At 44.9% G+C, this 21,018-nt stretch overlaps 1 protein-coding gene across 3 annotated transcripts in view; it reads left to right on the plus strand.

The window, feature by feature from the left end:
• Window positions 1-343: 343 nt before the first annotated feature.
• The window catches only part of RGS6 (regulator of G protein signaling 6), a 603,251-nt gene continuing 582,576 nt past the window's right edge, over window positions 344-21,018 (plus strand). Inside the window, exons 1-2 of one of the 3 annotated variants that reach the window (XM_019451344.2) lie at window positions 344-444; window positions 2,629-2,904. The gene's annotated coding sequence lies outside the window, so the exon portion shown is untranslated. Of the gene's footprint in view, window positions 509-2,262; window positions 2,905-21,018 lie in introns of those variants that run through there. The other 2 variants (XM_019451340.2, XM_019451341.2) reach the window with 2 other exon arrangements.

The following is a 21,018-nucleotide window of genomic DNA, read 5'->3' on the forward strand; positions in this document are numbered from 1 at the left end:
CCCTCTCCTCAATCCTGTGGGCTTTTATAGCAGTATAATATCAGGGTCTTTAAGCAACAAGGATTTCCTCAAATTTGATGGATTGTTGATGACTGTGATACATGAGGCTGAAGGAAAAGTCATGGGACAGACATAGAAGCCAACTTTGAACTGTAAGCCTTTCCCATGACCTGTGCCCCCAAAATAGTAGCTCTCTGCCGGCGACCATCTGCAGCCTTGATCTGACCCTGACCCAAACATTTGGCATGTGGAAGCTGGCCCAGAGCAAGCAGATTAATCTCCCAGTGCTCACAGCCTTTTCTTGGACTTCTGTGTGTCACACAGTGATCACTGTTTAAAAACACTGATAAAATTCAAGAATGTGCCAATAATAACTCCCTCATCGTGGGCTGAGCTGGATTTCCAAAGCACCAGAAGCTGAATGCTGATCCTCCAGGAAAGATGGTGAGCAGGGTGCCATTGGGGGCCCTCAGGACCACCTGACTCCAAACCACAGGACTGGTCCACGGTAGGTCAGGGAGCTGTGGGTGGGGCAGAGTGGATGAGAGAGGACATCTCCCCTTTTACATCAGCTTTTTTTAACCTTCCTTTGCCTTGAAGGTCCGGCTGCTTGTCTCACCATTCCTGTCTCCCCTGATCCCCCATGGAGACAGATTCCTTAAAGCTTCAGGGGTGCCTGGGTGGCTCAGTTGGTTAAACATTTGACTCTTGATCTCAGCTCAGGTCATGATCTCACAGTTCATGAGTTCAAGCCCCGCATTGGGCTTTGTGCTGACAGTGCGGAGCCTGCTTGGGATTCTGTCTCTCCCTCTCTCTGCCCCTTCCCCACTTGCTCTCTCTCTCTCTCTCTCTCTCTCAAAATAAATAGACTTAAAAAAAAAAACTTCATTTAGAAACCTTTGAGTCACCTGCCTTGATGCCATTAATTTTCCCTCTCTGCCCTCGCTCTCTAAACTTCCTCCACAATACAAGTGAGTGTCTAAGACTTCGTTTGCACAGAGATGTTAGAAAAATATGTATTTTTTAACTTAATAGGGAAAATGACGTATGAGACCTTCCATTTGAATCGAGAAACTGAGAGAGGCACTGTGGTTTATGTAGGGACAATTCCTTTGGAAGATCCAGGCAGAAGTCAGACTGGTTTATGATGAAAAAGCACAATACTAATGTATTCCTAGCACTTCAGGGAAATTCAGGGAACCTCCTTCCCCCAGTCTATCGTCTACAGAACATATCCCCAGTTGAATGCAGTAATACTTTCTCTTGGAAAGGACCTGTGCAAGAGAGGGAGGCTTGGGTCTTTCAGGGGATTGATGTTTATTTCCTTCAAGAAATACTGAGTGTTTCTTGTGTTCCAGGCATGATATGAGATATGGAAGATACAAGGATGGGCAAACAGATGTGGTTCCCGTTTTCGTGGAGCTACCATCAAGAGGGGTAACACTAGTAACCAATTAATCATTAAATAAATGTGCAAAGGAAGTGGTGACGAGTGCTGGTAAGGAGAGATCTCCATGGGGCTAGGAGAGGCACTACGAGAAAGGATTTGACCTCGTCTAAAGGGTCATAAAAAGCTTTCCTAAAAAAGTGATGATTGGGTTGAGGCCTGAATGATGAGCAAGAATTAAGTCGATAAAGAAGGAAGGGGAGGTGGGGCACCTGGGTGGCTCAGTCGGTTAAGCGGCCGACTTCGGCTCAGGTCATGATCTCGCGGTTCGTGAGTTCGAGCCCCTCATCGGGCTCTGTGCTGACAGCTCAGAGCCTGGAGCCTGTTTCGGATTCTGTGTCTCCCTCTCTCTGACCCTCCCCCGTTCATGCTCTGTCTCTCTCTGTCTCAAAAATAAATAAACGTTAAAAAAAAATTTAAAAAAAAAAAAAAGAAGGAAGGGGAGGGAATGAGCTGGGGGCCCTGTGGGGACCTGGTGAAGCACAAGGAGTAAGGACTCTGCATTGGATCAGGGAGAGTGAAGGGGAGAGGGGCTGAGGTTGGAGAGGTCCCAGGGCACAGATCAGGGAGGACCTTGCTTGTAGACCACGTCAAGGATTCTAATATTTATCATACAAGCAATGGGAAGCCATTGAATAGTTTTAATTGGTGATAGTGGTCCTGATAGTGGTGGGGGATGTGTTCAGCTTTGTGTTGGAAAAGATTGTTCTGGTGGCCGTGTGACTGGGTGGGGAGAGGGTAGATTCAAGGTAGAAAGAGCAGGCAGAGGGTCTTGTAGCATCCCAGGAAAGTGATGGAAAGAGACATTGAAGAGGGAAAATCAACAGGGCGTGGTGTGTGTGGTCCCCTTATCACCTTCAAGCTTCCTCAAGTGTAAATCTGACAGGAGCCCAAAGGAGCATGCCCGTTGGTGCACGAGAGAGCACGTCAAAGCTAAATTACATTGATCTGAAGAAAGAGCACTGGTGCAAGATCCCAAGGAGCATTTTCCAGCCCTCCTGCCTCTTCAGCATGAGCAGGCACCGAAAATGAAGTGTGAGGGAAGGAAGCAGGCACCCAGGTTATTTTTAGCAAGCTATAGGAAATAGCCAACATTCTAATTTGAATTCTTCTCATTAAAACCCAGAGCCTAACCCCACACAATTCTTGTTTCTAATGTCGGCAAACTTCTCTTTTTCCAGATAATTGACAATAGGCCCCCACGGAAGTCTTCTCAGCATTTCTGCAAAAATTTAGCAAACATTAGGTTTGACACCATCACCACGTTTGCCAAGACAGCAAAAATCCCAGCCGGCAAAACTTCGAGCGTGATGAAGTGGAACAGAGAGGACAGCGCGGAATGAGTGATCATTTCAGGAAATCTTCTAGCAACAGTTTCCAGTGTTGGGGTTTCGCATCGTCTTTGCAGGAAGAGCGGTACGGAAGGTCCACTCTGGGGCCAGGCTGCGGTGATGTAGGTGGGTTTGCTCCTCTTTCTTTCCCACCTTCCCTCCCTATCCTCGAGTCGTTCCCGGAGTTAAAATTATTTTTTAATATTTTCATTTGATAACAACAGAAACATTTTTTATTCGATAAGTTTACCTGGTATAGTCAGTGTCTGAATGATGGCTGAGCTGGTCTTTAGATTGGTGTGGCAGGCCTTCCACCTGCTTGACCTGGGACATGTTATTTAGCTTCTTTGGGTCTGGATTTCCCCACATGAGATGTGAAGAAGTGTTATACTAGCTCAGCACTTCCCCAGCCTCAGTCATTTGGGTGTCGCCTTCATAATATTCGCCATGTTGTTATTTTTTTAACATTTTTTCTTCTAAATTGATTCATTTGTTTACTTAAGTCTTTTTTTAAACAACAACAACAACAACAAAGTCTTGGCAATAATATATGTGAAATCGTGGAACTAAAGTGATGATAACCTTTTTTCTAATACACATAAATAAGCACATAATTAAAATAAAATGGGTTTTTTTGGCATATATCTATGTGAAATCAACCTACACTCCTCCATGATGATATATGTAGACCCCACTCTAGGAAACTCTAGACAAGCCAAATTCTAAGCTCCCGTGCAGTGCTAACATACTGTTGTTCACATCTGGCCTTACCTACCCCGCCTGGTTTCCCATAGCTTCCTAAAATAAAACCCTAAGCGTGGCCAAATCAATGTCCCTGTTACTCCTTGTAGACAGTATGTGCAAGCTATTCCCTTCATCTAGAATCAATAATTTACTAAGGAAAGAGAAACCATGACCTAAGTAAGAAAGAGCAAATTGGGGAAGTACATGATTGGGCCAAAAGCTACCCTTGACCAGTAGGCCAAGAAAATCCTTAGAGTTGGTTGGCAGTTGGTGGGTGAAGGTCAAGAGTAAAAAGTTGAGGGTTTGGTCCTTTATGGGCTATTTGTTTTCCTTGAAGAAGAGGTTTACCCACTTACAGGACAAATTTACTGGACAAAGTTTTTTTAAATGTTTATTTCTGAGGGGGGTGGGAAGGAGAGAAAAAGAGGGAATGAGAGGAGAGGAGCAGAGAGAAAGGGAGACAGAGTATCTGAAGTGGGCTCTACACTGACAGCAGAGAGCCTAACATGGGGCTCAAACTCATAAACTGTGAGATCATGACCCGAGTTGAAGTCAGACCCTTAATGGACTGAGCCACCCAGGCGCCCCTGGACAAACTTTTGAGTGCTCCCTGAAGTTCTTCAACCTTATCTAACATACAAAAGAAGATCTACTTGGGGAGTAATCATTATTCGATACAGAAATGTGTTAATTCACTTATTTATAATGCATTTTGTGTTAAAAAAATGCATGATGTGTTTCCTCCATGCTAGGCATTGAACATACAAAGGCCATTAAGATATTTCTCTATCCTCTAGGAGCTCAGGTTTTGCTGGAGACGGAACGTACATGGGTGGGCCCAGTAAGGCATTGCGGACCTCCAAAGTATGTCCAGGGTACAATGTGCCTCGGGACGGGTAGTGTCAGTTCTGTTGGATCAGGCAGAACTTCCTAAGGGATGTAACTTGATATCTAAGCCAGCGTTGGTTGGGGGGGTGGCCCAGTGGGGATGGAATGCCCTCCCAGGGACTATAAACAGAGTTATAAGATTTTCTGGCATATTCAGAAAACTGAATGCAATTTAGGAGGGGTGGAACCTACAGTTGCCTGTGTGTGTGTGTGTGTGTGTGTGTGTGTGTGTAAGAGAGAGAGAAAGAGAAACAGAGTGGTTGACTCCAGTGGTCGTACTTCTCTATTCAAGAAGGAACTGTTAGAGACTTCAACGCAAGTGGGAGCTATGTCCAGAGCTGCATGCTGGAAGCTCACTCAGGTGCTCGCGTGGTGGATAATTGGATAGGGACAAGTTCCCAAGCCATAGGCAGAGACCCATTAAAACACTATTCTAAGGGTCCGGGAGAGAGATGATGAGGGCAGCAGTGGTGAGAGAGAGAGAGAGTAGGGACAGCTTTGAGAGTCAGTGTGAAGGATGGGCTGATGAGAACGGGAGATGCCTAGGAAGGGGTCAAGGTTGCCAGCTTGCTGATTGGGTAGTGGTACCATTCTCACCATGGGGACCCAGCAGGAAAGAAGCAATCTGGGGAAATATGCATTTCTTTTGGAACTGGACCCCTTGGGGCCTGCATGGCAAAGTGATCGGGTATGGAGCACTGACACCTGAGTTCTTTTCCTAGCTCTGTTCCTATGACCCTGTTTCCACTTCTCACCATTTCTGGTGTCTCTTTGTCCCTAAGATGTATGGCCCCCTCTGGCTTGATTTCAGGTCTTGGGGAAAAGAAAAGAAAAAAAAAATATATGTGAAAGCGCTTCCTAAATGTCTTCACAAATGTAAATATTTCTGTCTCCAAGGAAGCGCAAGGTGTAAAAAGCAGAGTCATCAGCACATTTAGCTCATAAATGGGCAGAGTATGTGACTCCTTTGCATCATGACAGAGCACACAGCAGAGACGTCTCTACAGAATTGCCAACATTACTGCTTATCCTTTGGCCAAGATGGCCTAATTTCTATGAGATGAAAGGTATCACTTTGCTTTGCAACGTGACAATTCACCGGACACTGCATCTCTTCGTTTTTTCCTACATCTTATGAAGTCATTTTTCCATTCCCACTTGCTAGGTTGGGCAAAACATCCATCATCAGCCATAATGAGGATTCCTGTTGGATCACATACAAAGCCTGTTTTTCACGAGTGAGGTTTAAGACATGTATGTCCACTCACGAGTGGAGTAAGCGACGTTTACCCAGCGTTGGTTTGCAACCGTCTTGGGAACTTTCCTGGTCAAATCTGAAACTGGCCTCTGTACTCAGAAGGGAGGGAGAGACCAAAGAAAGAGGCAGGCCATTATGGGTAGGTGGGTGGCAATCTCAATAACAGCGATGGGAGCTTACATGTGAGACAAATGGATCCCTGCACCTGCCCACCCAATCTTAAAATGTTATAAAGGGGCCTTCACTGGGTTCAGTCACATATACTGGGCAGGTGTTCTCAATACCATATCACTATCTTAAGGCTACGTCCTTGAAGTAGCCTCTGGGAGTGGGAAAGGCAAGCAGGATGCATATTCCCAGAACAGAGGAAGGAGTGAGGAGCCTCCAACTGGCGGTCATGTCCTTCCGATGACGTTCCCAACACACAGGTAACTAACCGTCCTTGCATGAACAGGGTAACCTAATTGTCCTAGGTTTAGGAAACCCCATCACTAACCTGCTAGTCCAGACCAAGGGCTTTGCAATCTGTCACCCCTAGGGCTAAGGAGAACGGGAGACTGAGGTGCTGATTGATCTGTGCTGGTGGTTAACATGCCCAAGGCAGCTCAGCAGCAGTATCATCCAGACCAAAAGAAATTTGGGAATTACCTTTAATCACTGTTGTGGTCCCAGTTTGCTGTGCGGTAAGCATGCTCCTTATAAATAAGGAAAGTTGAAATATCAACAGTGTGGCGAAGGTCGGTATGGAAGACAAACCCCAGCACGGAACCACCGAGGGTGGGGGCTGGTGAGGAGGGCTGATGGTTGAGTGTGCATGATGCAGCTGAGGTTTACTGCAGAGAAAGGGGGGACAGGAAGACTTCCTCAGGCAAGGAGGTCAGAATGGAGAGAAATAGGAATAAGAAGGCATTTTGAGTTAATTGAAAAGAACTCCGAGATATTTCTTATAAATCGTTCTCATGAATGGAGAAAAGATCAACTTGGGGCAACCGCTCTTAGAATAGCGTTTCTGGTCAGGGTATTTTAAATGTTAACTCACCTCCTGGGAGGAGAGAAAAGCTGCCTCTTAGAGCGATATCCCACTGGTGGTGTGTGAGAGGATGGCTGGAGTTAAACATCTGAATACTCTTCTATTTTAATAGCTGCGTGTTTATTTGATGACTATCATTATCTTTGGCAAGTCATTATACTTTTCTATTTGAGGCAGTGGCACAGCACTTTCTGTTAAAATAAATTTGAGGGAGGAGGGGCACCTGGGTGGCTCAGTCGGTTAAGCGTCTGACTCTTGATCTCAGCTTAGGTCTTGATCTCACAGTCGTGAGGTCAGGTCCTGTGTTGGGCTCCACTCTGGGCATGGAGCCTACTTAAAAAATAACATAAAATAAAATACATTTGAGGGGGAAAAGTGAACTGATTTAAAGAAAAATTATTTATTAAAAGAAACAGGAGAGAGAGTATGGAAAAAATAGAAAGGCAGTATTAGAATGACCAAAGCTTGGGAGAACATCAAAACTTGTGCTCCATTTGGGTGGAGAAGCAGAAAGGAAAGGAAATAATTACCTAGTTTGTAATGGCCCATGGGTAATTTTGCAACCAGTTTACCTCATCACATGGGCTTTTTTCTCATGAAGATTATTCTCTGAAAATGCAAAAAAATCTAAGGAGAGAGTTGTATCTTAACATATGATAAACAGGTTTTTTTTTTTTAAGTTTATTTATTTTTGAGAGAGAGACAGAGCGCAAGGGGAGGGTCAGAGAGAGAGGGAGACACAGAATCCGAAGCAGGCTCCAGGCTCAGAGCTGTCAGCACAGAGCCCGACGTGGGGCTCGAACTCACGAACTGCGAGATCATGACCTGAGCCGAAGTCGGACGCTTAACCGACTGAGCCACCCAGGCACCCTGGTAAGCAGGGTTTTTTTAACGATCTGGCTACACTTGGACCTGGACACGTCTGGAAGGGGAAGGAGATTCCCCCTGCAGTGGGGCTGCAGGGGGAGGTCAGGGGGAGCCCACCCCAAGACAGTTCACCAGCCTTATGATTTCATCCAACTCTTGAGTAGAGAGCGTCCTTGGATGGTGACAGTGCAGTGACAGACAAGTGGGTTGAATTAAAAGGTTCTGAAGGTTTAATTTTAATGTGATGATGGGTACCCTTTGAGGGTAGTGTATGTATGTAGGCCCTGCAGCTCCTAGAACAGTGCTCTGCACATACACATTAAGTAGCTGCTAAATGGGAGAATAATTGCACAATATTTTACATTGACTTGCAAGAGAGGAGAAACGGGTCAGGTTGGAAGTGATAGATAACAGAGTTCATATCGCATTTCTGCCCTTTGCATGCTGTGCAGCCTTGGGTAAATTGCTTAACCTTTCTGAATCTCGTCTATCAAATGGAGCTAATCAGTGGTGCACTGTACATGTTCTACAACTGGCTCCCCAGGAAAAAGAAAAGCTCTGCTTTGTAGCACTTGCGGATTTCCGTAGTGTCAATATTCACCATCAAGCTAACAACCATTTCACAGCTAGCTTGCAAAATTCCTGCCAATCTACAAATCAGTTCTCAGAAACCCCCAGATACAGTTCACCACTGGAGGTCACGATTCCAACCTCACACGGGTGCCAGTCATTCTTGGAGCACTTACTACCTGCTAATAAGCACTGCGCTTGGGTGGTCTCATCTAGTTTTTCTTCAATGTTTACTTATTTTTGAGAGACAGAGAGAGACAGAGCGTGAGCAGGGGAGGGGCAGAGAGAGAGGGAGACACAGAATCCAAAGCGGGCTCCAGGCTCTGTCCGAGCTGTCAGCACAGAGCCTGACATGGGGCTTGAACTCACAGGCTGTGAGATCATGACCTGAGCCGAAGTCGGACGCTCAGCGACTGAGCCACCCAGGCGCCCCTGTTTTTTTTTTTTTATTTTTTTTTAAATTTTTTTAGATTTTTTAAATTTTTTTTAAATTTTTTTTTTTAACGTTTATTTATTTTTGAGACAGAGAGAGACACAGCATGAACGGGGGAGGGGCAGAGAGAGAGGGAGACACAGAATCGGAAGCAGGCTCCAGGCTCTGAGCCATCAGCCCAGAGCCCGACGCGGGGCTCCAACTTGCGGACCGTGAGATCGTGACCTGAGCCGAAGTCGGACGCTCAACTGACTGAGCCACCCAGGCGCTCCGTTTTTTTGTTTTTTAATAATGATTTCGTGGGGCACCTGGGTGGCTCAGTTGGTGAGCATCCGACTTCGGCTCAAGTCGTGATCTCACAGTTTGTGGGTTTGAGCCCTGTATCAGGTTCTGTGCTGATGGCTCAGAGCCTGGAGCCTGCCTTGGATTCTGTGTCTCCCTCTCTCTCTGCCCCTCCCTTGCTCACGCTCTGTTTCTCTCTCTCTCAAAAATAAACATTTAAAAAAATTAATAAAAACTAATAATTTCAAAAGTAGAATTTAGTGACTCATCACTTACGTATGACACCCAGTGCTCATCCCAACAAGTGCTCTCCCTAATGTCCATCACCCATTTAGCCCATCCCCCAACCCAAGACCCCTCCAGCAACCCTCAGTTTGTTCTCTGTATTTAAGAATCTCTTACAGTTTTCCTCCTTCTCTCTCTTTATCTTATTTTTCCTTCCCTTCCCCTATGTTCATCTGTTTTGTTTCTTAAATTCCACATCTGAGTGAAATCATACGATATTTTTCTTTCTCTGACTTATTTCACTTAGCATAATCTCTAAGTTCCATCCACATTGTTGCATATGGCAAGATTTCATTCTTTCTAATTGCTGAGTAATATTCCATTGTATATATATATATACCACAACTTCTTTATTCATTTGTCAGTCAATGGACATTTGGGCTCTTTCCATAATTTGGATATTGTTGATCGTTCTGCTATAAACATTGGGGTGCATGTTACCCTTTGAATCAGCATTTTTGTATCCTTTGCATAAATACCTAGTAGTGCAATTGCTGGGTCATAGGATAGTTCTATTTTTAATTTTTTGAGGAAACTCCATACTGTTTTGTAAAGTGGCTGCACCAGTTTGCATTCCCACCAACAGTGCAAGAGGGTTGCTCTTTCTCTGCAACCTTACCAACACCTGTCGTTTCCTCAGTTGTTAATTTTAGCCATTCTGACAGGTGTTAGGTCGTATCTCATATTGGTTTTGATTTGTACTTCCCTGATGATGAGTGATGTTGAGCATCTTTTCATGTCTTTTGCTCATTTCTTCATGAGATTATTTGTTTTTTGGGTGTTGAGTTGGTAAGTTCCTTTTTTTTAAAATAAAATTTTAATGTTTATTTATTCTTGAGAGAGGGACATACAGAGACAGAGTGTGACTGGGGAAGGGTCAGAGAGAGAGGGAGACACAGAATCTGAAACAGGCTCCAGGCTCTAAGCTGTCAGCACAGAGCCTGATGTGGGGTTTGAACTCACAAACTGTGAGGTCATGACCTGAGCCAAAGTCGGAGGCTTAACTGACTGAGCCACCCAGGTGCCCCAAGTTTGATAAGTTCTTTATAGATTTTGGATACTAACCCTTTATCTGATGTCATTTGCAAATATCTTCTCCCATTCCGTCGGTTGCCTTTTAGTTTTGTTGCTTGTTTCCTTCACTGTGCAGAAGCTTTTTATCTCAATGAGGTCTCAATAGTTCATTTTCGCTTTTGTTTCCCTTGTCTCTGGAGGCATGTCTAGCAGGAATTTGCTGCAACAGAGGTCAAAGAGGTTGTTGCCTGTTTTCTCCTCTAGGATTTTGATGGCTCCCTGTCTTACCTTTAGGTCTTTCATCCATTTTGAGTTTATTTTTGTGTATGGTGTCAGAAAGTGGTCCAGGTTCATTCTTCTGCATGTCGCTGTCCAGTTTTCCCAGCACCACTTGCTGAAGAGACTGTTTTTATTCCATTGGATATTCTTTCCTGCTTTGTCAAAGATTAGTTGGCGATGCGTTTGTGGGTCCATTTCTGGGTTCTCTATTCTTTTTTTTAAACTTATTTTAATGTTTTTATTTATTTTTGAGAGAGAAAGAGAGAGAGCACAAGTGGGAGAGGGGCAGAGAGAGAGGGAGACACAGACTCCAGGCTCTGAGCTGTCGGCACAGATTCCGATGCGGGGCTTGAACTCATGAACCATGAGATCATGACCTGAGCCGAAATTGGACACTTAATGGACTGAACCACCCAGGTGCCCCTCTGGGTTCTCTATTCTGTTCCATTTGTCTATGTATCTGTTCTGACGGTGCAGAGCCTGATGTGGGGCTCAATCCCATGAACTGCAAGGTCATGACCTGAGCCAAAATCAAGAGTTGGATGCTCAACTGACTGAGCCAGCCAGGTGTCCTCCAGAAAGAGAGCTTTGTAGTGATTTACCAGCAAAGCGAGAGCTTCTTCCTTCCCTGCTCTCTCTGCTGTTGGCCTGTCACACAATGAACAACACAGATGTTTCTAAGAATTTGATATCCAGCTATTCGTTAAATGTATAATATTTGGAACTAAACTGATCCATTATTATACATTTTGTGCTAGAAGAGTATGAAATTCTTCCTTCAGAGAACTTGGGTTGGAGGAAGTTGGGCTGGGGGATTTGGCTAAGTAGACAGGGCCTCCTACCCAGATGTCATTCTCCTCCAATATCCACCTTTCTGGCAGAGCCAGCTCCATGAGATGCTGGAAGCCACCACCAGGAACTTTCTTACAGGGAAGGTGGTCATGTAATCTACCTGGTTCTGGCCAATGAGACTTAAGGAAGCGTGGTCAGAGGCTTCAGCAATTTTCTTTGTTGAACAAAGCAGAGACATGGGGGAAAAAAGTTCCATGTCTCCCTACCTGCTTTTTGACATTACTCTCTGAGGATGACAGATTTTGAGTCTAATTAGATGGATGGCCTGGAAGTATCTACCTATTTATTTCCTGTTAGGTAAAGATAAAGAAATAGCCTTACTGGTTAGAGCCTGTTACTTATGCATGATGTGATTTGCAGCCCCAAACATCCTATACCAATAATTAAAATGGATTTTCAAGTTTACCTGCTTGAATTGAACTATTAGAACGTATGGTTACCAAAACACCACTGCGTCGGTGAGAAAGCTTTCTGTGGCAAGTAATTCCAAGTCCTGACTCCTGCTGGCTCAGCAGAGGGAGGTTTATTACCTTGTGTAACAGGGATAACAGAGTGGGGCAGGCCCCCCGGTGGTACACACACCCTGGCTGTCCTTCTGTGAGTCTCTCCCGTCCATTCTCCTTGTGGGTGGGTTTGGTCCTCAGGCCCGTTGACTGCCAAGTTCTAGGCCCAGGGGAAGAAGGGGGATTGTCTATTTCTGTGTTTCTTCGGAGAAGCGAGGAGAGGTTCTTTGTCAGCCACGGTCCATATTTGTCCTTTCCTAAGTCAGTTGTTGGCAATGGAAGTTGGGTTCCTACAATCCTTCAGACTACCTTCTATGGGCTAGGGGGTGGAGGGGAAGAATGTAAGAAAACCCACACAAGGACCAACTCCACTTTTCTTATCTTTTTGCTTCTTGGAGATTTTTCATGGGCTCTGGTGAGCTTGTTTTCCACTCTGGGAACCCTAACTGATCATATTTTTTTTTTTTTTCTCTTCTAGCTTGGCTTTGAGCCTTCACTCACTCAGGTGCCTCCTAGCTGACAAGTGTTTCTTTCCTTTTACCAGTTGGTTTCTCTTAAAAGAATCAATTCTTTTTGTTTCTGGGTCCTTAACGCCCCGATTATAAAACAGGTGTTGTATTTTAAAACACAATGTGATACCAATGTCTTCACAGGAAAAAAAAAAAGAATCTAGACATACGCGCTAGTGTTTTTAGAGTTAAAAATGTTTCACTTGCATTTGTTCTTCTGCTTGAACATATCTTTATGCTCACAAAGAAAACAGGTACCATGCCTTTAAGAGTAGCTCCCTGTCAGATTTTAAAATTGATACAAAGTTACTTGAGGAATAAGAGCAATTAAATGTGAAGCGACTTTTATCTGACGACCACGACCACGTGGGGATTCAACTTGGAGGAGATAAGTTAGTAGAGGAGAGAAATGTGAGGTTTACACCCTTTCCTCATTTGATAGAAGAAGCCCTGACCTTCTATTACCCCTCACGGCACCTTCACTTGTATTCATGTGTACCCGATTAACCACCAAAGACTTGTTTTGTACCTGGTTTCTGCTGCTTTTAGTCAGAGAGATACCTGTGAATCCCTTGTGTGAATTGTGAGCCAGCTGTAGCCGTTTCGGCCATTGTTACGAGACTACCCAGAACCCCATTCCTCCCTTCGTCCACCCTAATAGGACCTGTGTCCACCCTCCCGTATAGCCTGTGCTACTGGGAGAATCTGATGCCACTCTTGACTTTCGGGTGGGATTGAAGCAGTCAGCACATCTGCCATCATTGGTTCAGGGGCAGACATGTGATGGGCAGAGTCCAATCAGGGTGAATCTCAAGATTTGGTTGCTTAGAATGTCACAGCAGGCACATTCTGTCTCCTTCTGCGGTGTGTGGGTGTGTGTTCAGTGCTGCTCACACCATGGAAGGTCAAGCAGAGACACTGAAAACAAAACAAAACAAAAGCAGATGGAAAGAAACTGAATCAAGCCAGGCCTGAGGCCTGACCCGGCTCTGGACCTTCCAGTGACATGGGCCAAGAAATCTTTCTTGTTGATTGAGTTTTCCATTAGCCACTTAAAGGGCCCTGCAGATGGAAGAAGCTGCCCTCAAGAAATTTCTGGTAAATAGGCCTCTGAGTTTTCCTCAAGGCAAACAAGTTTTATTGCTCAAGAGAGGAGGGGGAAACGAATCCTTTGTGTTTTGAGCACTGGGAAGAAAATTAGCCTGATTTCAAGTGTATTGCCGCAGGCCTGGGAGGCAGCCATGTTGTAGGAATTCTCCGGAGGCTGAGCCTATAACAGCACTCCAACCGGTCTTAAGGGTTAACTTGCTTCAAGCTTACCCGCTCGTTGCTTTCTGACCTTACTCCCTTGATCTGTAGCAGAACTAACTGACTTTCTTTGAGATTTGCAGGCCACTGGCCTTGAGGCGTGAAGGACTCAACTTTCCCAGAAGATAAAGCCTGACTACAATTCAAAAACAGCTGCCGCTGATGCGGGCAAGTCTGTTCCGGGTCATGGCGACGTATGACTAACCACCTGGGCACCTGCTTCTCTTGCACGTAGCCCCCCTCCCTGTTCCCAAGCCTTCATCTTTAAAGCCCTCTGGTTTCCCCCCAGGATGAGGAAGAGGGTCTTTGAGGCATTCGCCCGCCATCTTCCTAGGTTGCCAGCTTCCTGCATAAAGCAAACTTTCCTTTCTCACCGCCACTGTCCTTTGAATATCGATTTTTGAGTGGTGAGCAGCTGAACCTGAGTTTGGAGCCTGTTCTCTGGTAATAGGCCCACACATTTAGACACAGCACCACTGTGGTATGGGGTCTCTCATGGACCTCGCAGAGCAGGCACCTGAAGGAACTAGGTAATTAAGGTGTCGAAGGCTGGGACAAGCCTGGCAGGATGGCCATGGAGGCACCTGCCGGCCCGGTCAGGAGGCTGGTCTGTGTCTTGGGTCAGCAGGGCAGGGCAAAGAAGGAGGACCAGTGATCCACAGTCACGCTGTTTGTTAAAATGCAGATTCTCAGGACATAGCCACTAAAGGCACTGAATCAGGATCTGGGGGCCAGCCTGGGGACAGGCACTTCGAGAAGCATCCCAGCTTATTTTTAGGTGAGTACCATTGAGAACCCATGCCTGAAGCGTGTGCAGGGGATTAAGCTGAGGAATCTCAGTTCAGTTGTCCCCTCCAGGCAGGAAAATGGTGAAAATAGGCGGCAAGAAAGCCCAGGGTCAGGTTCCAGCCAATCCAGAAATAGGATGCCCTAGGTGGTCAGGTTGGGAGGTATGCCCCTGGGTCAGGCCTAACATCCAGAGCCAGGATGAATCTTCAAGTAGTTTAGAGCTAATTACCAATGCTTCTGGTATCACGACAATCTTCAGTGCTACAAATGGCCTTAGGCACGTATCGGATTGTCCTGCCAGCTTTGATGTGTGGAGATGTGGGGCTGTGGGCAAGTAGACCCTGATGCTGTCAGAGCACCCCTCGCCTGTGTCGGGGGTCACATAGTCCAAGTGATAGACCTCATCACAGAGAGGGTGCTGGGTTGATGTCACACACCCTCTTCTCCTGCCTCTGCTTTCAAAAGTATACATTATATGGGCATCTGGGTGGCTCAGTCTGTTAAGTGTCCGGCCCTTGATTTCGACTCAGGTCATGATCTCATGGTTTGTGAGTTCAAGCCCTGCATCAGGCTCCACATGGATAATGTGGAGCCTGCTTGGGATTCTCTCTCCTCTGTCCCCTCCCTCTCTTCTCTGCCCCTCCCCAACATGCAGGCGTGTGCTCTCTCCCTCAATAAATAAACTTCAAAAAATGCATTAAAAAAAGAATACATTATAGCAGCTTGGCAGGGAAGAGATTTTCAGCACCACTCTACAAATGGGGACAGAAGTACTGAATGATTAGACTTCTCCAAGGTCAAGCAACAGGGATTTGGGAGAAATGGAAACCACAGTGGTTTCTACCTGTGACCCCGGGAGCCCTCATGGTCAGTAGAAGTCATGGCCTGGGCAGCAGACCCCCATGTGGCCCAGCTGTTCCTTCTATTATTATGTTAGTTCTGAGTGTTCTTCAGCTAAAAAAGCAATACAAATCAAACAAGTGCAAAAACTCTGAAAAGCGCCATGAGGAAGAAAGCAGGGCAGGAACCGGGAGAGCTGAGTTCTGTTCCAGCTGTAATCTTTCATCAGTGCTTCTTGCTTGTCTCTGGACCCATTTCCTCATCTGCAGAATAAGCTGCAGCCTCACTGCAGATGTTAGCACGCGGGACTTCTAAGGTCAGGTGTCTTCTTGTCAATTCCAGCCTCTCTCATAGAAGGCCAACTTGGAAAACGCTTTAACTGAACGCTGTGTGGTGTGGTTCTTAGATTTTGCAGCTTGACTCTCTCCCATTTGGGAAACCCGTCTCGTGTTTACCACCACAGTGCAATTAAAGCATGAGGCTGCACTCACCGTTTATAGGCTTGTTTCCATTTTTTCCATTTGCAACACTAAATCAGTTGCTGAGCCCTGGTCCCATGAAAGGATTAGCTAATAGATTCCTTCTCTTAATTTCGCCTGATTTTAGAGGCCTCCCAAGAGAAAGAAAATGCATAGTTTATTGGGATGGGGTTTTACTGCCGAAATCTTTTACTTTTTAATTGCGAGGAAAGAGATACAAACAGACCTGGTTTACCCAAAATAATTTTGTGTTCCCATTTGAGTTTGATATAGTAGTTAAAAAAAAAATCTCCTACTTAAAAATACTCTCTCGGGATAAATATTTATGTGTGTATATTTTCTTAAACCTTGATCTTTTTCCATTACGTAAAATAGTTTTCATTCCTGGTATGCAATTCTATTAAACAACCTATCATCTCAAAACTAAGCATGCTACTAATTTCCCTGGGGATTAGTTTTTAATCTTCATTTTAGCCAATTGTTCTATTTCTTAGAGATAATACGATTTTATTGCATTTTAAGATATATATTTAAACAAAAGGCAAATATTATACATGGTAAGTGGGAACGGGGTTGGGTTACTATGATAAAGGTTTGTTTGAAACCTACCTGAGGTACAGGACAGCTCTGGCTTCTAGACAGTTACATTTAAAGTATTCAATTTCTGGGCACCTGGGTGGCTCAGTCGGTTAAGTGACCAACTTCGGCTTATGTCATGATCTCGCGTTTTGTGAGTTCGAGCCCCTCGTCAGGCTCTGTGCTGACAGCTCAGAGGCTGGAGCCTGCTTTGGATTCTGTGTCTCCCTCTCTCTCTGCCCCTCCCCTACTCTCATTCTGTCTCTCTCTCCCAAAAATTAATAAACATTAAAAAATATATAAAATTAAGTATTCCATTTCTTCTCCTCTTCTTGGTTAAAGAATAATTTTTCTTTTCCCCAGAAAAGGAGGTTCCTAACAAAATTACACGTGACCCACCCCAGTGCTGGGATAAATAGGAAAGAGACAAGGACCCATTTCCTTTGTGGTCGTGCTCCCAGAGAAGGTTGGGGAACTCCAGATATGGAGTGGATTCTGTCATCTGTGGCTTGTAAATCGTCCTGAGTTGCTCCCAACTTCACAGCTGAGCCTCAGAAGCAGAGAAGAATGAGGGCTGGTTCTTCCCTTCACTTGTCCCGATTTTTCTAGAGTGAGTGCATGCAGGGGCTAGGGCAGGCCCTCTCCGCCTCCTCTCTAGGGTGGGAGTCCTCGAACTCTAAGCTGTATCTGAACCACCCGAATTCATCAGAGTGCGCGGTATCTCACTGGTTTTTAGCCCCATTGTATGTTTCTGATTCAACAGAATTTTGGGGATGAGAAACCCGAGTTTTAACCTGCATGTCACCAAGATGTACATGCGTTAGTGAAGTTTAATGAACAGATAAGCAGGCAGTTAGTTAATATTTGAAGTATCCTAGTCAGGAGTGCCTAATTCTAGGAGTAGTTAGGGAGTTTCTAGAGACTCTCATCTGAAGCTCGTGTGTGTGAAGGGGTGGGCTTACTAAACACGGTAAGCTAAACATGGCTTCAGTTATCCATATCCCATCAACACCAGAGGATTTGTTCATTAGCACAATGCACATCAGAAATATTTTTCATGGGTGAAATCAGTGGGACTCAAAGTATGTAGCAAGGCCAGAAACATTGCACAGGTAGCACACCTTTGCATGAACAGGATGAATTAATTGTTCTAGGTTTAGGAAAATCCATAACACCTGCTAGTTCAAGGGCTTTGCAATCTGTCACCCCTAGGGCTGAGGAGAACGGGAGACTGAGGTGCTGATTGATCTGTGCTGGTGGTTAACATGCCCAAGGCAGCTCAGCAGCAGTATCATCCAGACCAAAAGAAATTTGGGAAATACCTTTACTGTTGTGGTCCCAGTTTGCTGTGAGGTAAGCATGCTCCTTATAAATAAGGAAAGTTGAGATATCAACAGTGTGGCGAAGGTCAGTATGGAAGACAAACCCCAGCACGGAACCACCGAGGGTGGGGGCTGGTGAGGAGGGCTGATGGTTGAGTGTGCACGATGCAGCTGAGGTCTACTGGAGAGAAAGGGGGGACATGAAGACTTCCTCAGGCAAGGAGGTCAGAATGGAGAGAAATAGGAATGAGAAGGCATTTTGAGTTAGTTGAAAAGAACTCCGAGATATTTCTTATAAATCGTTCTCATGAATGGAGAAAAGATCAACTTGGGGCAACCGCTCTTAGAATAGCGTTTCTGGTCAGGGTATTTTAAATGCTAATTACTTGCTTGGATGTATATTAAATACGAGCAAGTAAATACCAATGGACACACTTATATCTCACTCAGATGCAGGTTAAAATCCCTTAGTTCCTGGTGCTCCAGCTGGAAGCCTCATAAGAAAGACTAGAACAGTGATTTTCAGGGGGAGGGGAAGGCCCATGGGTTTGTATCAGGACATGTGCGTGTGTATGAGTATGTGTAATTAACACAAACCACATGCTTGGAGAAGTCTTCCAATCTTGAACCTGCTTTGCTGTCTGCAGATGCTGTCACTGGTACAGGAAATTCTCGAGGTTCCATGACTTTAAATTCCACCTATTTAAAAAAAAATGTTTATTTATTTATTTTTGAGAAAGAGAGAGCGAGTGCATGCACGCAGGGGCAGGGGGAAGGGCCGAGAGACAGTGAGACAGAAAATCCCAAGCAGGCTCAGGCTGTCTCAGTCAGCACAGAGCCCGACACTCTGGAACACAGCCTGGAACTCACCAACTGTGAGATCGTGACCTCACCCCTGATCAGAAATCAAGAGTCGGTTCCTTAATGGACTAAGCCACCCAGGTGCCCCTAAATTCCACCTATTTTTACGTCCGTAGCCCCAATCCCCCAAAGTACCGCAGAAGCCCCCAGCAGATTATCCATCAAGTCTCATTGGTCATAACTCTACAACATAGCCACAGAAATGGAACTAGCATGAGTAGTTTAGTCTAATAAAGATCCACTCTGGTGGAAGTGGTATTAGGTCTTCTTAGTTATAGCTGCCAGAAGGGCGGTGGGGAAGTCAGCAAAGAAGAAGGAGAGAGTAGAGGAGGGGTCAAGGATGGGTATGGCTTGGGAATGGGTTTGGTAGACAACCGTGTCTGTTATGGTCTATTTTTATGTTCTATCAGTAAAGTTCAAGTGGGTCATGGCCTCCTGGGAGAATAGCATATCAGAAGCGTGATACTTATCAAAAGAACAGCTGGTATGGATAAACAAAATGTGGTATATCCATATAATGAAAACACTACTTGGCAGTAAAAATGAATGGACTCTTGTTACATGCACCATCACGGATGGATCTCAAAGGCATGACAAGAAGCCTGACGCAGGATGACCGTACTGTATGATTTTGTTTATATGACATTATAGAAAAGGCAAAACCATAGGGATAGAAAACAGACCAGTGGGTGCCTACTAGGGGTAAAGGGAGGTGACTGGATACAAAGGAGAAAGAAGGAACTTTTGGGGGGTGATTAAAATGTTCTAGAGATTAAAGAGAAAACTACTGCTGGGTCTTGGGGGATGGTGGGAAAAGGGACAACATTTATTGCAGGAAAATTCATTTTGAGCAGAGGATACAGTTCTGTTATCTTGAGAAACAGGGCCATCTGTCCAGGCTTTGGTTTGGACAAATGGCACAAATTTCATTTCTATGTTCTTAAGAATGTCAATGAGGAGTTGGCAAACACAAGATTCTGAAGAGGGCTGAGGATACCCTTTGAGCTGAGCTCTGGTTCTTGAACACCTGCAAAAGGCCTTTGGATTAAAATAAGGTTCTCCTTAAGAAGAAGGCTTTGCTATGTTTTACAGAGGTTGCTATGTGTTCAATTTCAATGTTCTTGCTTTTGGGGGCTACCTGTGGTCTTAGGTGACTGGGACTTTTGATAGAGTTTGTAACTGACAGATTTTGCCTCAATAAAGGAGCCTTCTTATTGAAGTACCTGCCTTACCATTTACCATTTACCTAAACAAACATGCCTGTAACTGAATTTGATAAGCTGGGAATCCCAGCACCTAGCAACAGAGGATTGGGGGAAGGGTGAAGAATAGATATTTTTGGTTGAGGGGACCTGTCCAAGATTTCAAGTCCTATCACATGAGCAGCTGCCTCTTCTGTGACAATTCTGACCACAACCTCTGGATGGTAGTGTCTGAAATAATGTCTATGAGGTGATCTGATGAGGACGCTTGGTCCAAACAATTGGTGTGAACAGAATCCCATGGTTATTTTGGGAGCTGTCGTAGGTTTTAAAAAACTTGTCGTTGATGTAAATTTTCTCCCATGTGTATTGGTTATATATATATATATACACCTCCCTGCATCCCTATTATTAAGCATGGGGCCTTTGTAAATACACATTCCATTCTGACCAAACACTACGTCTGAGTTTCAGACATCACCATTCCAGCATCATGACATAAACACATCCATCCCCAGACACACAATTTTTAAAATTGCGGATTAAGTGCTAAACTATCATCATGAATTGCATGGCCTTTTCCTGAGAAAGAGACTATGCAATTAGTAATAAGAAAAATGCTGGGCATTCTATGAAAGAAGCATCCCACAGGCTGTGGGTCAGTCACAAACTGTCAGAGGAGGTAACTGAGAATACATGACCACTGGTTGACCCTCAAGCTGGATCTGGGCAACTGGAGGCCTCTCATTCCTCCAGTATGTTTGGAATGTATGTTTTGCCCACTGTTCCTGCACTAGGAGCCATTTAAAGGATGTAGCTTTGTGAGAGTAATGTATGGTTGAGACCATCTGAACTGGATATGTGGACTGGACCCTGTTGAGGCCTCTGCATGAACTTTAAGATTCTGGCAGGTGGGGGTGGAGATCTACTCATCTTGTGGCTGGCTGCTCAAGACAAGCCTTGTATGTGAGTTCCCTTGATTATTAAAATTGTCACCTACAAATCTAGAATGGCTGTCTCTTTTCTTAGTCGCCTTGCCCTCCATTTATAGAGGACAATTTGAAAACCAATGCAAATTTTTGTTCAAAAGCAGATTCCCTGGTCCCCTCACTAGAAATTTCAACTGAGGTCTGAGGTGGGGTTCAAGGATCTTTATTGCTGTCTCTTCAGCAAGTGGTGCTGGGAAAACTGGACAGCGACATGCAGAAGAAAGAACCTGGACCACTTTCTTACACCACACACAAAAATAAACTCAAAATGGATGAAAGACCTAAATGTAAGACAGGAAGCCATCAAAATCCTTGAGAAGAAAGCAGGCAAAAACCTCTTTGACCTTGGCCGCAGCAACT

This window comes from Panthera pardus, unplaced genomic scaffold (assembly GCF_024362965.1).
Source record: "Panthera pardus isolate Hobbes unplaced genomic scaffold, ASM2436296v1 HiC_scaffold_24, whole genome shotgun sequence".
Taxonomy (NCBI): Eukaryota; Metazoa; Chordata; class Mammalia; order Carnivora; family Felidae; genus Panthera; species Panthera pardus.